The sequence below is a fragment of the Acomys minous genome (assembly GCF_964271855.1).
Source record: "Acomys minous genome assembly, chromosome: 6".
Taxonomy (NCBI): domain Eukaryota; kingdom Metazoa; phylum Chordata; class Mammalia; order Rodentia; family Muridae; genus Acomys; species Acomys minous.
In genome coordinates, this window is record NC_140487.1 from 38,559,208 (window position 1) to 38,571,275 (window position 12,068).

Consider the following 12,068-nt stretch of genomic DNA (forward strand, 5'->3'; position numbering starts at 1 on the left):
AGGTTCAATTCCTGACACTGACAAGGCAACTCACAATTGCCTGCAACCCCAGTTCCAGAGAAGCTGGCCCCCTCTCCTGGCCTCCAAGAGCCTCCACACACACTTGGTGGACATGAACTCTCTCTCTCTCTCTCTCTCTCTCTCTCTCTCTCTCTCTCTCTCTCTGTCTCTCTCTCTCTCTCTCTCACACACACACACACACACACACACACATACACAAATGATTAATTTAAAAAAGAGTTCAAGCGTCATGCGTTCTCAGTTGTAAGCTCGCTTGGGCTGGAGAGGAAAGGAAATTAGAATGGTAATTGAAGCTTTCATTTTTTTCTCTTTGTTAAAGAAATGCCTCAGATGTAGTTTAGGGCTTTGTGTAACAGCCAGAAACATGCTTCTTGCGTAAGCGAAGGAACACGCTCCCACCTATCGCAAAATAGGTCTATTCTGACTATGGTGTCTAGCCCAGTGAGGACAGACTTTAAAAGTTCATTGTGTTCTGAAATGGGTTGCCAACGGAAGAAATACAAAGGGAGCTTGCGTGGAGGGTGAGTTTCCATTTCCTTAGGTTCAAGACGCCACACCCAGTTAGAAAACCCCAAGTCTCCTTTTGAGCACCAGTTATCAGCAGGCAGCCATCAACAGGACACTGCGCACAATGAGTTTGGTTTTAGTTTCACTTAACACCACTTCACTGTCTATGAAACAACACCATTTCCTTTTAAAGAAAAGGGGCATCAATTCAGGCCAGGAACTGACAAGTAGCCACCATTTCCCCCTCTTTCTGTGTAACAGAAGCCCCAGTATGTGCAGCATGACACTGCAGGCATAACAGAGGCATTCAGTCTCAGTGGCTGTCAGTCTTCCCAGGTGAGTGTAATTCAGACTGCCCTGGAGCTCAGATCCGCCATGTGATAGCTGCTGAGCTCAGCCGGCTGGGGCTTCTGCAGAGTTTGCAGTCAGGTGCAAGAGAAGCGCCTCTTTGCTCACCTTTCCACATCCTGTCCTTGACTGCCACCAGTGCCTTTAGCTGCAGCAGCTGCGATGCAGTGATGATGGTTAAAAAGCCAGTCTGCTGAGACCACCCAGATAAAGGAACAGAACCAGCTGGCCCCCCTTAGCTGCTAAGCCAGACCAACCAACCAACAACCAACCTTCCTCTCCTCCTTCTCTCTCTCCCTCCCTCCCTCCCTCCCTCCTTCCCTCTCTCTCTTTTTCTGGGTCAGGATTTCACCTTGTAACCCAGGATGAATTCAAACCCTTAAGTGTGCTGGATTGCAGACATGCATGTGCCACCGTGCCCAAACTGACTATTGAAATTCTTAGTTGGCACAGAACAAACATCTTTCAAACTTAAGGCACCATCAGCTGTGTTCTATGTGCAGCCACAGAACTTCCAACTGTTATGCAGACTTTAATTACTGATTCAGTGACTGCCCATATGCTCAGCATCTAGATTTAACTATTTCTAATATCTTTCATATTTGCTTTGTCTGTGTGTACATTTGCATTTTACTTATATTATTGGTGGTGATGGTGATGGGGGCGGGAGAGAGAGAGAGAGAGAGAGAGAGAGAGAGAGAGGATAGATAGATATAGATACATAGATAGATATAGGTACAGAGATATAGGTAGATAGATAGGTGTAGATAAATATATATATATGTAGGTAGGTAAATAGATAGATGTAGATACATAGATGTAGATACATACATATATATATATATATATATATATATATATATATATATATATATATATATATAGTCAGGGGGGACATTATATGCCTGTAGTGCACATGGAAGCCAGAGGACAACTCTGGAGAATTAGCTCTTTCCCTCTGTTTTACATGGCACCAGCGTTCTGGCTCAGACCGTCATCAGGCTTGGGCAACCAATGCCTTTACCTGCTGGGCTCTCTTACCAGCACTACAGTTGCATTTTCAATGTGGGGAATAAGTTGTAGGTAATATGGTGCTTTACTCCTTCAGTGCTCACCTCCTAAAAAGAACATTTTCCTTCATCCACACAATGCTTAGATCTCTTCCCAAAATAGTATTACTTCTTTGATACCATTTGAGAACCTGCTCACATTCAGATTCCTCTATTGCGGCTTTGTTGTTGGAGAAATCTGTCTTGTAAATGAGACAAATGGGACTTGGGAACTTTTCACTTTTTCTTCTAATGAAAAGGGAAAATTGACCACTTTTTTCCCCTGTGGTGGTTAGAGTCACTTCTCAGTGCAAGGTGACTTCTGAGGCCTGCAGAGTCCCTGCGACAGCCAACATGAGACAGGCCTGGAGTGAAGGCTGCAACTGATCACCTAAACACACTGCGAAAGGAAGTTCCCAGCTGGGAAGATGTGTGTGTGTGTGTGTGTGTGTGTGTGTGTGTGTGTGTGTAGCTGATCTCCTGCGGAGTGTATGCTGTTCTTGGGAGGACACACAGACAGCAAGCCAGACAGCCACAGTAGCACCTTGAGTGCCTACTGCAGAGCTAGTGCCCTCTCTGGGGACCGGCTTCCTTCTTGATCCCTGCACGCCACAGTTCACAGCAGCAACATGAGAAAAGGGCCAGGAGAAAACATTTTTAATGCAGCATTGGGGGTAATTATACTGCTAATTGCGTACATGAAACAGTCAACACTGCTTATGAATATAATTAAAAGTAGAATTAGCCCAAACTTTGGGAGAAAGAGATGGGAAAACAACGCTAATTGTGTTGTGATATTTAAATTAGTAAAATCAATTATGACTTGTCTAGCATAGGCTTACACAAGAGGACAAATGTTATTTGATTATCTTTGCTTGTTTTTTAGCCTTCCATTTGGCATAATCACAGCTGCAGTGTTCAGAGTGACTGTAACCTGGACCGATGCGAATGCAACAGTGTTTCCCCACAGAGCAGGGATGGCCTTCCCACCTTCCTTCTTAGGAACAACTTATGGATAATTGAGCTATCCAGAACTTACCTACAGTACTCATCTGTCCCTTCATTTGTCTGTTGGCTGAGGCTTTAGTCTGTCTCTCCTCATTTCCAGAATTTTCAACATCCGTCAATTTTCCCACCATAATTAGACGCTAAGAGAAAACAGGTTTCAAATTCATGAAGCACGTTCCAGCAGGCACAGTATGGCTGTGCACTGGAAGATGTCAACATGCTCAGTCGACCTGGTTCTCACTGGATTCCACTACAGCAATTAATAGCACACCCATGTCACTGTAGAGAGATAACTGTGTGATCCATTATAAGGGCTTTATTGCTCACGAATAAAGTCATAGCAGTTGTTATCAACATATACAGGCTTATAATTAATGCTCAAAGCCAATTATTTGGGGAACCATTCATGAGCTGTAATGAGAGACTCAAGAGATTAATCGTATTTTATTAAATTAAACACACGTACAAAGGTTAAGGATAGATTCTGTCCAAGCTCTCTGTGTTACCATGCAACCCAGAACCCACAGTACATGCGATTTCTTCTTCTTTAGCATGTTATTTTTTCCAACTTTGAATTTCCTGCAGGGTAAATTTATTAAGGCCAGCGTCGTAAAACTAATGAAAGTTATAAATCAAAGCTTCTTTTCCCTTAACAATTGTCCACAAGAAGAAAACACTTATTTCTGCTAGTGACTATTTTCTTTCTAAATAGGGTGAAAACTGAGGCATTCTCCCAAATTTTGCTTACCAAACACAGACAGCAGTAGGTTCAGGCCTCTCACCGGAAGGCCAAGTGCAGGGACAGAGCAGTGTGGTGAACTGCTTCTAACCCACACATGGGCCTTGCTGCTTCCATTGCTTTGTGTGGGATGTGCTGGAGGTGCAAATGTGTCCTGTGCGCCATGGAAAGAGAGGCCAGCCGTTTCTGCCTCCCGTGAGCACCCAGCACAATATGCTAGGGCAGGGGCCCTTCTGGGCCTACAGTTCAGTGGCTAGAAAGGTACTCAGAGCTCAGCTACTCCTGGGAGCCTGGACAAGGATGTGCTCAAAGGTTCTCATTTTGCAAACACCTGGACCCATTCAGGGACATCCATTAAGATTCTTAAAGGGGGAAAAAAAAGCCTGTTAGTACTTGGAAATATGTCAAAAATTGCTTAGAAGCAAATAGCTGGTCCTTGGTAGAGTCAAAAGGGCAGCACGTCACCAGACCTCTTCCATGCTCAGTGACTGCTCTGGGAGCTGCAGCTGCCCAGGCTTTCCAGAACAAGGTTACCCAACACCATTCTCAACAACCCCCTCTTGAAAAGGCAGATTCTCAATTCCTGTGACTCATCCCTAAGCCAACTAACTATGCAGGAACGGAACCATGCTTTTCAAGGTCAAAGTCTGGTGTTTCTGAATAGTTAACTGAACTTGAAATACTATGATGTGAGATTCTCTCTTTGCCTGATCTGGGGACCCCCCTCCCCCCCCCCAGATGTCAGAAAGAACATCACATAGCCCTCAGGGAAGATTACAGGCTGGGCCCTTTCCTGATAGACGCTGTTTAGCAAGCATGTGGGGATTCCCGGAAATACCTCACTCTATGCTTAAGAGATCCTAGCCTTCAGGAAATGACCTTTAATTGTACCTGGAAGTTCTTCCCCCACCCATAGGAAAATTAAATACTGTGTTCTCCTTCTTGTGATAGGACTCAGTGCTACTGCCTGTAAATTAGGTACTATATCACTGCATGTAGATTAAGTATCCTGGCACCCCTAGCCCCAGAGAATTAGACACATTCACGCTCAAACCCTTCCCCACCACCAAAGGTTTATAAATCCCTGATTCACAAAAATAAAAGCTGGCTTGTTCTCTCTCATGCTGCTATTCCTCCACAGTGACCATCCGAGAATCATTTATTCTGGGGAAGAATCACTGCTGGATGCCTAGGACTTGATTGCCAGCTAAGGCAGTCAAGGTATCCATGGCAGAGCTGCCTTGGAAGCAGCTGAAGCTCACTCCATCACCGTTAGCTCAGTGATGACCATCTTTGAGCATATTTTGCTGGCCTGCATTTCACCTGACCTGCCTTCTGGCCAGACTGGGGCATCTGCCTGCACCCTCTGCCATGTTTAGCATGGCAGCTTAACCAAGGAGCTGTAACACTTTGGTATCATCATGGGCTTGCGGAGCTACCGAGTCTCCACTGCCGTGTGATGCCAGCAATTTCATTCTAAAAGAGCTAAACTGTAATACTCCATGGAAAACTCTTTCCACACTCCATCCTGGCATACAGGCCTCACCCTGAATGCTCTAAGCTGCCCCTGAGAGAGAGAAAAAGGACCTTTGACCTCAAGGTCTTTCTGTTCTCATCTGTAACCAAGCAGCACCTGGACTGGCCCTTCAGAAGTGTAACCCAGTCCAACACCAGTGCACGGGATGCTGAGTGACACATGTGGGCAGCCCCTGGCCAGAGAAACCATTACAAGTCAATAGCCACAGACTTTGAGCTGGTTGTCCGTGGGGAATGAGTACCAACTTAACCTAAAGAGTTCCACTTTAAAATTGGAATTTCAGGAGCCAAGTTTTCAATTAATCAATTTACTTATTATACAGCATTTTCGGAAGACAGTAGGACTAAGGACTAAGGCTGCTTTTACATTGTTGTGACTTGACATAAACAACTCAAGGGGAATGGGAATTTTTTTGGCCCATAGCTGCAGGGGTTTAGTTCAATATGTTAGGGGAGTGGGGCAGGCAACTCAGAAGTGCATAGCAGATGCCGTTTATATCACGGAGGGCGAGGGCGGGGAAGCAAAGGACAAGGCCTAAATCAGGAGGTCAGTAGGCCCTTATTAATCCCTTCCACCATCTGTGCCTCTTAAAGGTTTACTGGGATTCCAAAATCGCACCCCCAGCAGGAGAAAAGCAGTGAAGACACACGCCTGTTGGGGCATTCTAGGTTCAAACCACAATACTGTCTCCAAGTCTTTGGGTCACAGTATGATGGGTAGAATTGAGTGGCAGCTGCAGCCAATAAAAATGTCTTTACTACCCCAAGCATTCAGTGCCGAGTAATGGAAAACCTTGCTGCATTGCAATAATTACCTAAGATCGTCCCTTCTTGGACTCACACGCTTCTGAGATGACCTCAGGAATGCTTGGCCTGTGCGGCTTGTTTGCAGTTAATTGGGAGTTAGCTGAGAAATCTGAAAATAACAAAGTTTTCAGATCGTAAATGTTCTTACAAAGAAACAAGATTTGCAAAAGCCTTGTGTACAACACGTTATAGACGTGGTATTTAATTTTTGCTGCGGAACATTTCAGCCTAACACAAATGGTTTTGTTTTTAGAAATAAATAACATGCATTTGTCAAAAGCCTTCCATTTAGAAGTGCTGTAGTCCTGGTGACTCTGGGGCTCCGTGGAATAGAGAGGAGAGTCTTGTAGGCTGACAAGGGGAGACACATAACATCCACCGTGGTGGGGCTCTTAGCCACTAAGTCACCTTCCCAACTTGGATCTCAGCCAAAAGGCAGAACTAGAGCAGATACTTGAGCAAGGAGCCCTGTTCTTTGTATTTACAAGAGTGACTTGGGGGAGTGGAACATGTCCCAACATCATCTTTGAGGAACATGTATGTCCCATTACCAGGAAGGAAAAAGGAAGGCATTAGAGCATTTCAACCCAGAAAAACACTGGCAAGGCATATAGAGACATAAGTGCAGCTTTGAGGCAACAGGGCTTTCCTTATGCAGAATTAGGCAGTAGTTGGAAAAAGCTAGTTTACAAAAGAAGAAGTACAAATGACCAAGAAACATTTTAAACTGGGATTAATATAATTAGCCACCAGGAAAATGCAAATTAAAACTGCTTTGAGAGTCAACCCCTCTCTCTCTCTCTCTCTCTCTCTCTCTCTCTCTCTCTCTCTCCATATATATATATGGAAAAGAGGCTATCAATTTAAGCGTGAGGTAGGGCATGGAGGGGTTAGATGGAGGGGACATGAGAGGGGCTGGAAGGAGGAAAGGAAAAGGGGGGAAATGATAGAATTATATTTTAACTAAAAATAAGTAAATATAGCTTTAAAATGACAATAAGATACTGGGGAGAATGTGGGGAAAAGGAGAGCCACTGTTAGCAAGAGTGTGTATCAGTGCATCCACTATGGAAATCAGGGAGGGGGTGTCTCTGAAAGCTAAAACTGGAATGTCCATGCCTGGGCATATACCCAAAGGCAGCACATCCGTGTTCACAGCATCTAGGGAATGGGTCCCCCCTAGATAACTGCCAACAGACAGATGGATAATAAACATGTCCTGTGTATACACAATGAAATTTTATTTAGCTGTAAAGGAAACTGAAATTCTGAAATTTTCGGGAAAAATGGATGAGAAACTATAGCCCACTGATGCATGACCGTTATGAGGATAACCAACTGTCTTCAGAGTGGAATTTAGGCCTCCTCCACTGGAATACACTGCAAAGCCCATCAAAGGCCCATATGGGGAGGTCAGAGGTGCTACAGGGACATCTGCTATTGCTTTGCTGTATGGTCACACTGTCAAACTTCTTTCTGAATATTTAGGATTGTACGGATTGTACTCATAGATTTATGCTATTCTCTTTTTTAAATTTTATTTTATTATTCTTATTACATCTCAATGGTTATCCCATCCCTTGTATCCTCCCATTCTTCCCTCCCTCCCATTTTCCCCTTACTCCCCTCCCCTATGACTGTGACTGAGGGGGGCTTCCTCCCCCTTTATATGCTCATAGGGTATCAAGTCTCTATCATCAGACTCCCGCTACCCAACAAAAACAGAGATGGCAAGATGTCTAAAGGACAGTGTAAAAGTATACACAAAAAAACCCAAAACGATTTATGCTATTCTCATTCTTGGCCAGAGAAGTTTCTTTCCACAACTGGCAATGGCTAATGAAGAGACTCACGACTGGTCAAAGTTCCAAGAATAAGTGATGAGTGCTCAGAACTAAATGGAACCTCTACACCAATGTCTCACCGCTCAAAGCTCGGTGAACATAGCAGAGAAGGGGGCAGAAAGACGTGAGCGCTGGAGGATGCGGAGAAGCACTGTGAGACACGGCTGCACCCGTGCACCCTCAGCAGCACCTGTGTAGGAGCAGGCCAGTCAAAAGTCCAGCCTGGATGAGGAAGGGCGCCCACAGCGGAGGAGCTATTGCAGTTAATGGCAGCTGAGGTGGGACAGAAGTCATTTTTCTTTGGGGATGTGGCTACTCTGTTACCCATGCTCCATGGATGACCTCACCATGAACATACAGACAACACAAACTAGACCCAGTGGATTATTAAACAAAAAAGAACAATTTTTAAAAGAGAAAGACATAAAGCTGACGGGACATATTGGAGGGCAGAGGGGGAGTTGATGTGGTCAAAATATATTGTATACATGTATGGTTTTTAAACATGCCATCTTAGCACTCGAATTTGAGTGTATGTGGGTGACGCTTAAAAGAGTGTTATCATATGGCTCTGAAGTAATGTACGTTTTCCCAATTAAAAAGCAGTATACACACACCAACATGTATATTATATAAATATGCGTATGTACGGATATTGATGCACAGATAATAATGTTTCAGTCAATACTAAACAGAATATATGAAGGTATTTCCTTTCATAGGATTAGCTCAAGCTAACTCTTCTCATTGCCAAATGATATCTTAGGCATACTCATGGTTTGTATGAGTTCTCATAATGAAAGGATCTAATACATTTCTTACAGCATATCCCCATTTTAACTAATGAGTAACTGTACACATATGTACCCATTATACTATATGTGTATTTACATATTAGTTCATATTTCATCATGTGGTTCCCAGGTTAAACAAATGTTTCCAATTAAGAGTATATATACATACATGTGTTTATAAAACAGCATTAACTGATGGAGGTTGGTCTGGTGTACTTTGATGCTAATTACTGCTTGCTCTCTCTGTGACCCACCTGTACCTTGCCTAAGAGCCTAACCTTTTTGACCAACAAAAGGCCATCCCACCTGGGCAGGGCAAATAGGATAGACGTGGCTAAGGTTCCAGGGTTTGGAGAGACAGGGACAATCTTGGGAGGAAGGGAGACCATAGGAGAGGAGAGAAGACGGAGGCTGCACCATGGGTTAGGTGGAGGAGAAGCGCATGGCTGCATGGCTGGTGTGGATGGAGATTTGGCCCAGATGATGATAATTAGCAAGTATTTGGGATGATGGATGGGAGGTAGCTTGATAGAAGTTATTAGAAGCAGATGGCATGGGGTGGCACAGGCATTCCACACCTGCCCCACTATGGGAAGTAGTTTAGGGAATTAATATCTGCCCTGCCCCAGCTTAACTAAGGCTATTTTAAAATATAGCAGGTGTCTATATCTTGATTAATTGCTAGCAGGTTAGAAAATACTACAATAATAATAATTATAGGCCTAATCATAAACATTATTAGGCCATACTGGTAAAATAACCGCAACAATTAACCAAAACTCTGGAGACTGGGGCTTCTTGAGAATAAAAAGGACTTTATCGTACAGATGTTAGTAAGAAAAAGACCACTTGGTCCTGGAACAAGTTGCTCAACTCCCAGCAGAAAGGCAAAGCAAAAGAATTATGTCTGGAGCCTTGGAGGAGGAAAGTATAAAGGGTTGTGGATAAGATAATATGAAGATGGGAGGGGCCATAGAGAGAAGGTGGGAGGGGCCATGGCATCCCATAGAGAGAAGGTGGGAGGGGCCATGGCATTCCGTGCTTATTTTCTTCTGATACGGTGGGGGTGATTGGTCACTGCTAATTCTCAATTGACATCTGGAATTACCTTGGGAGATGGTCCTGAGGGTATCCCCGGGGGATGATCTTGAATACATTAATTGATGTGGAAAGACCCCCTTTTTTTTTAACTGAATGAGAATTCCATTCATACATATAATGCGTTTTGACCCAGTCCATCCCTCGTTCCCTGCCCTTCAGTTCTTCTTCCCCCACCACCTCCATTCTCTGCCAACTTCATGTTTTCTTCTTCTCGTTTTTAACCCACGCAATTCACTTAGCATGGCCAGTGTGTGCAGGGCTGTAGGGCATCTGTTGGAGCATCAGTGGCTCGCGTGGGCTACTTCCCTGGAGAAAACTGGCTCTCCCTGTCTCAGTAGCGCCTCACTGAGGGGCGGGACTGTCTCCCCATCCGAGATGGCATTTTGTCTGGCTTGATCTTGTGCAGGCCTTGTGAGTGCAGTCACATCTTTTACGTGCTACTTTCAATTTGTGTCCAGAAAGCATTGCTGTTTGTTGGTCATCCACCACCTCTGGCTCTGGCTCTTACAGTTCTGTCGACTCATCTTCCGAGGTGACCCCTGAGCCTTACTTAGGAGGAGGGAGTGTCATAGAAACGTACCGTTTAGGGCTGATCACTCCACTGTCTTTTACTCTCTGCCTCATCTACTGCCACTAGGAGCTTCTCTGATGAGGCCCGAGAGATGCGCTTTATCTGTGGTTATAACGACACATCTCTGGGAGTCAGTTTAACACTATGCTTATTTGGCAGAAGAAGAGTGTAGGTCCTCCTCCACTACCCGGCGTTAGGTTGGCTTTGCTAGGGGTAACAGATTTGAGCTCTGCTCTGTGTAGTGTGTCTTCAACCCAGCCAGAAAGCGTCTGGTTACTCCCACAACACCCATGCCCCTATTGTAACAGGTGGCACATACATCTTGCCAGTCCAGATGTCATTGTACCTCACAGGGTTTGCAGCTGAATAACACTGATGCTTTGATGCTTCCTCGCCCTACCCTCCACCCCCCCATCCCGCGGCATGCACAGCACCTTCCAGCACTGTAAAAATTATCCAGGAGGAATGAAACAGCCAAGCCAGTACCAGATTGATTTCTCCACATTCTATGACTTAAGTATGCGTGCCTTCAGCAATAGGGGGACGACCCATCTTAATTGTGGGTGGGATCATTTCCTAGGCAGGGGCCTCCGACCACACAAAATGGAGAAAGCAGGCTGGGCACTAGCAGGCATTCACCACTGTGTTTCCTAACTGTGAACACGAAGAGACCAGTTGCTTCACGTTCCTGCTGCCTTGACTTTTCCACTGTGAGGAGCTGTGCTTTGAGTATGAGCCAAAATAAACACTTCCTTCCAGAAGCTGCTTTTGTTAGTATCTGATCACAGCAACAGGAACATAAGCTGAGACACAGCACCTGGTGGTTGACCATCCAGGAAATCACAGTTTCAGTTTGGTAACACACCCAGGAATGTGGAACAGTCCCTGGTTGGTTCTCCTGACAGCTGTGAGCTGAGCGACCTCCCTTATCAGTCCTGACATCCTTCCTCTAGCCCTTGTAATGAGCTTGAGGACATCTTGGGATTTTTCTTCTTGCGGTTTTGAGACAGGGTTTCTTTTGTAGCCCTGGCTGTCCTGGATTCACTTTGTAGAGCAGGCTGGCCTTGAACTCACAGAGATATGCCTGCCTCTGCCTCCCTGGGTGCTTGGATTACAGGTGTGAACCACCACCGCCTGGCTTGGGATTTTTCTTTTATCAATAGATACAGAAACAGATACAGACAAGAATGACTGTATTATGTGCATAAATACACAAGTGTATATAAATACACTTAAATACAGATTTCTACCATCTAACTCAAAATTTTAGTGATAAATCATTGATTCTTTGACTATGACCACAGAAATAATAAAATAAATTTGCAAACATGGATAGAGATAGAACAAGGAGGAAAATGTAACTTAGTTTCAGCCAGCTTCCTGAAAAACAGGAAGACATAGCAATGATGTCAAAGCATGCCACTTTATGCTCTCCATGTGATTAAGAAGCAAAACTGACATCCAAACTAAAACCAAAAGAAGAAAGAGGGAGCTGTCCGCTGTCCCCAGGTGGGCTAGTCCTGACTGCCACTAAAGGCTGTTTCTTGCTATTTTATTTACTGACATTGTTTCACATATTGAAAACTGGGAGAAACTGTTGTGAGACTTGTAAGGTCAGCATATAGGCTTTCACTGTCCAGTTATGACCCTCCCACCCCCCCCACCCCCGCCCACTACACATTGCCCAGTAGAAGGATGCACTTGGCTCAGAATCCCAGGGGTAATGGAAACTTAAACTAAAAG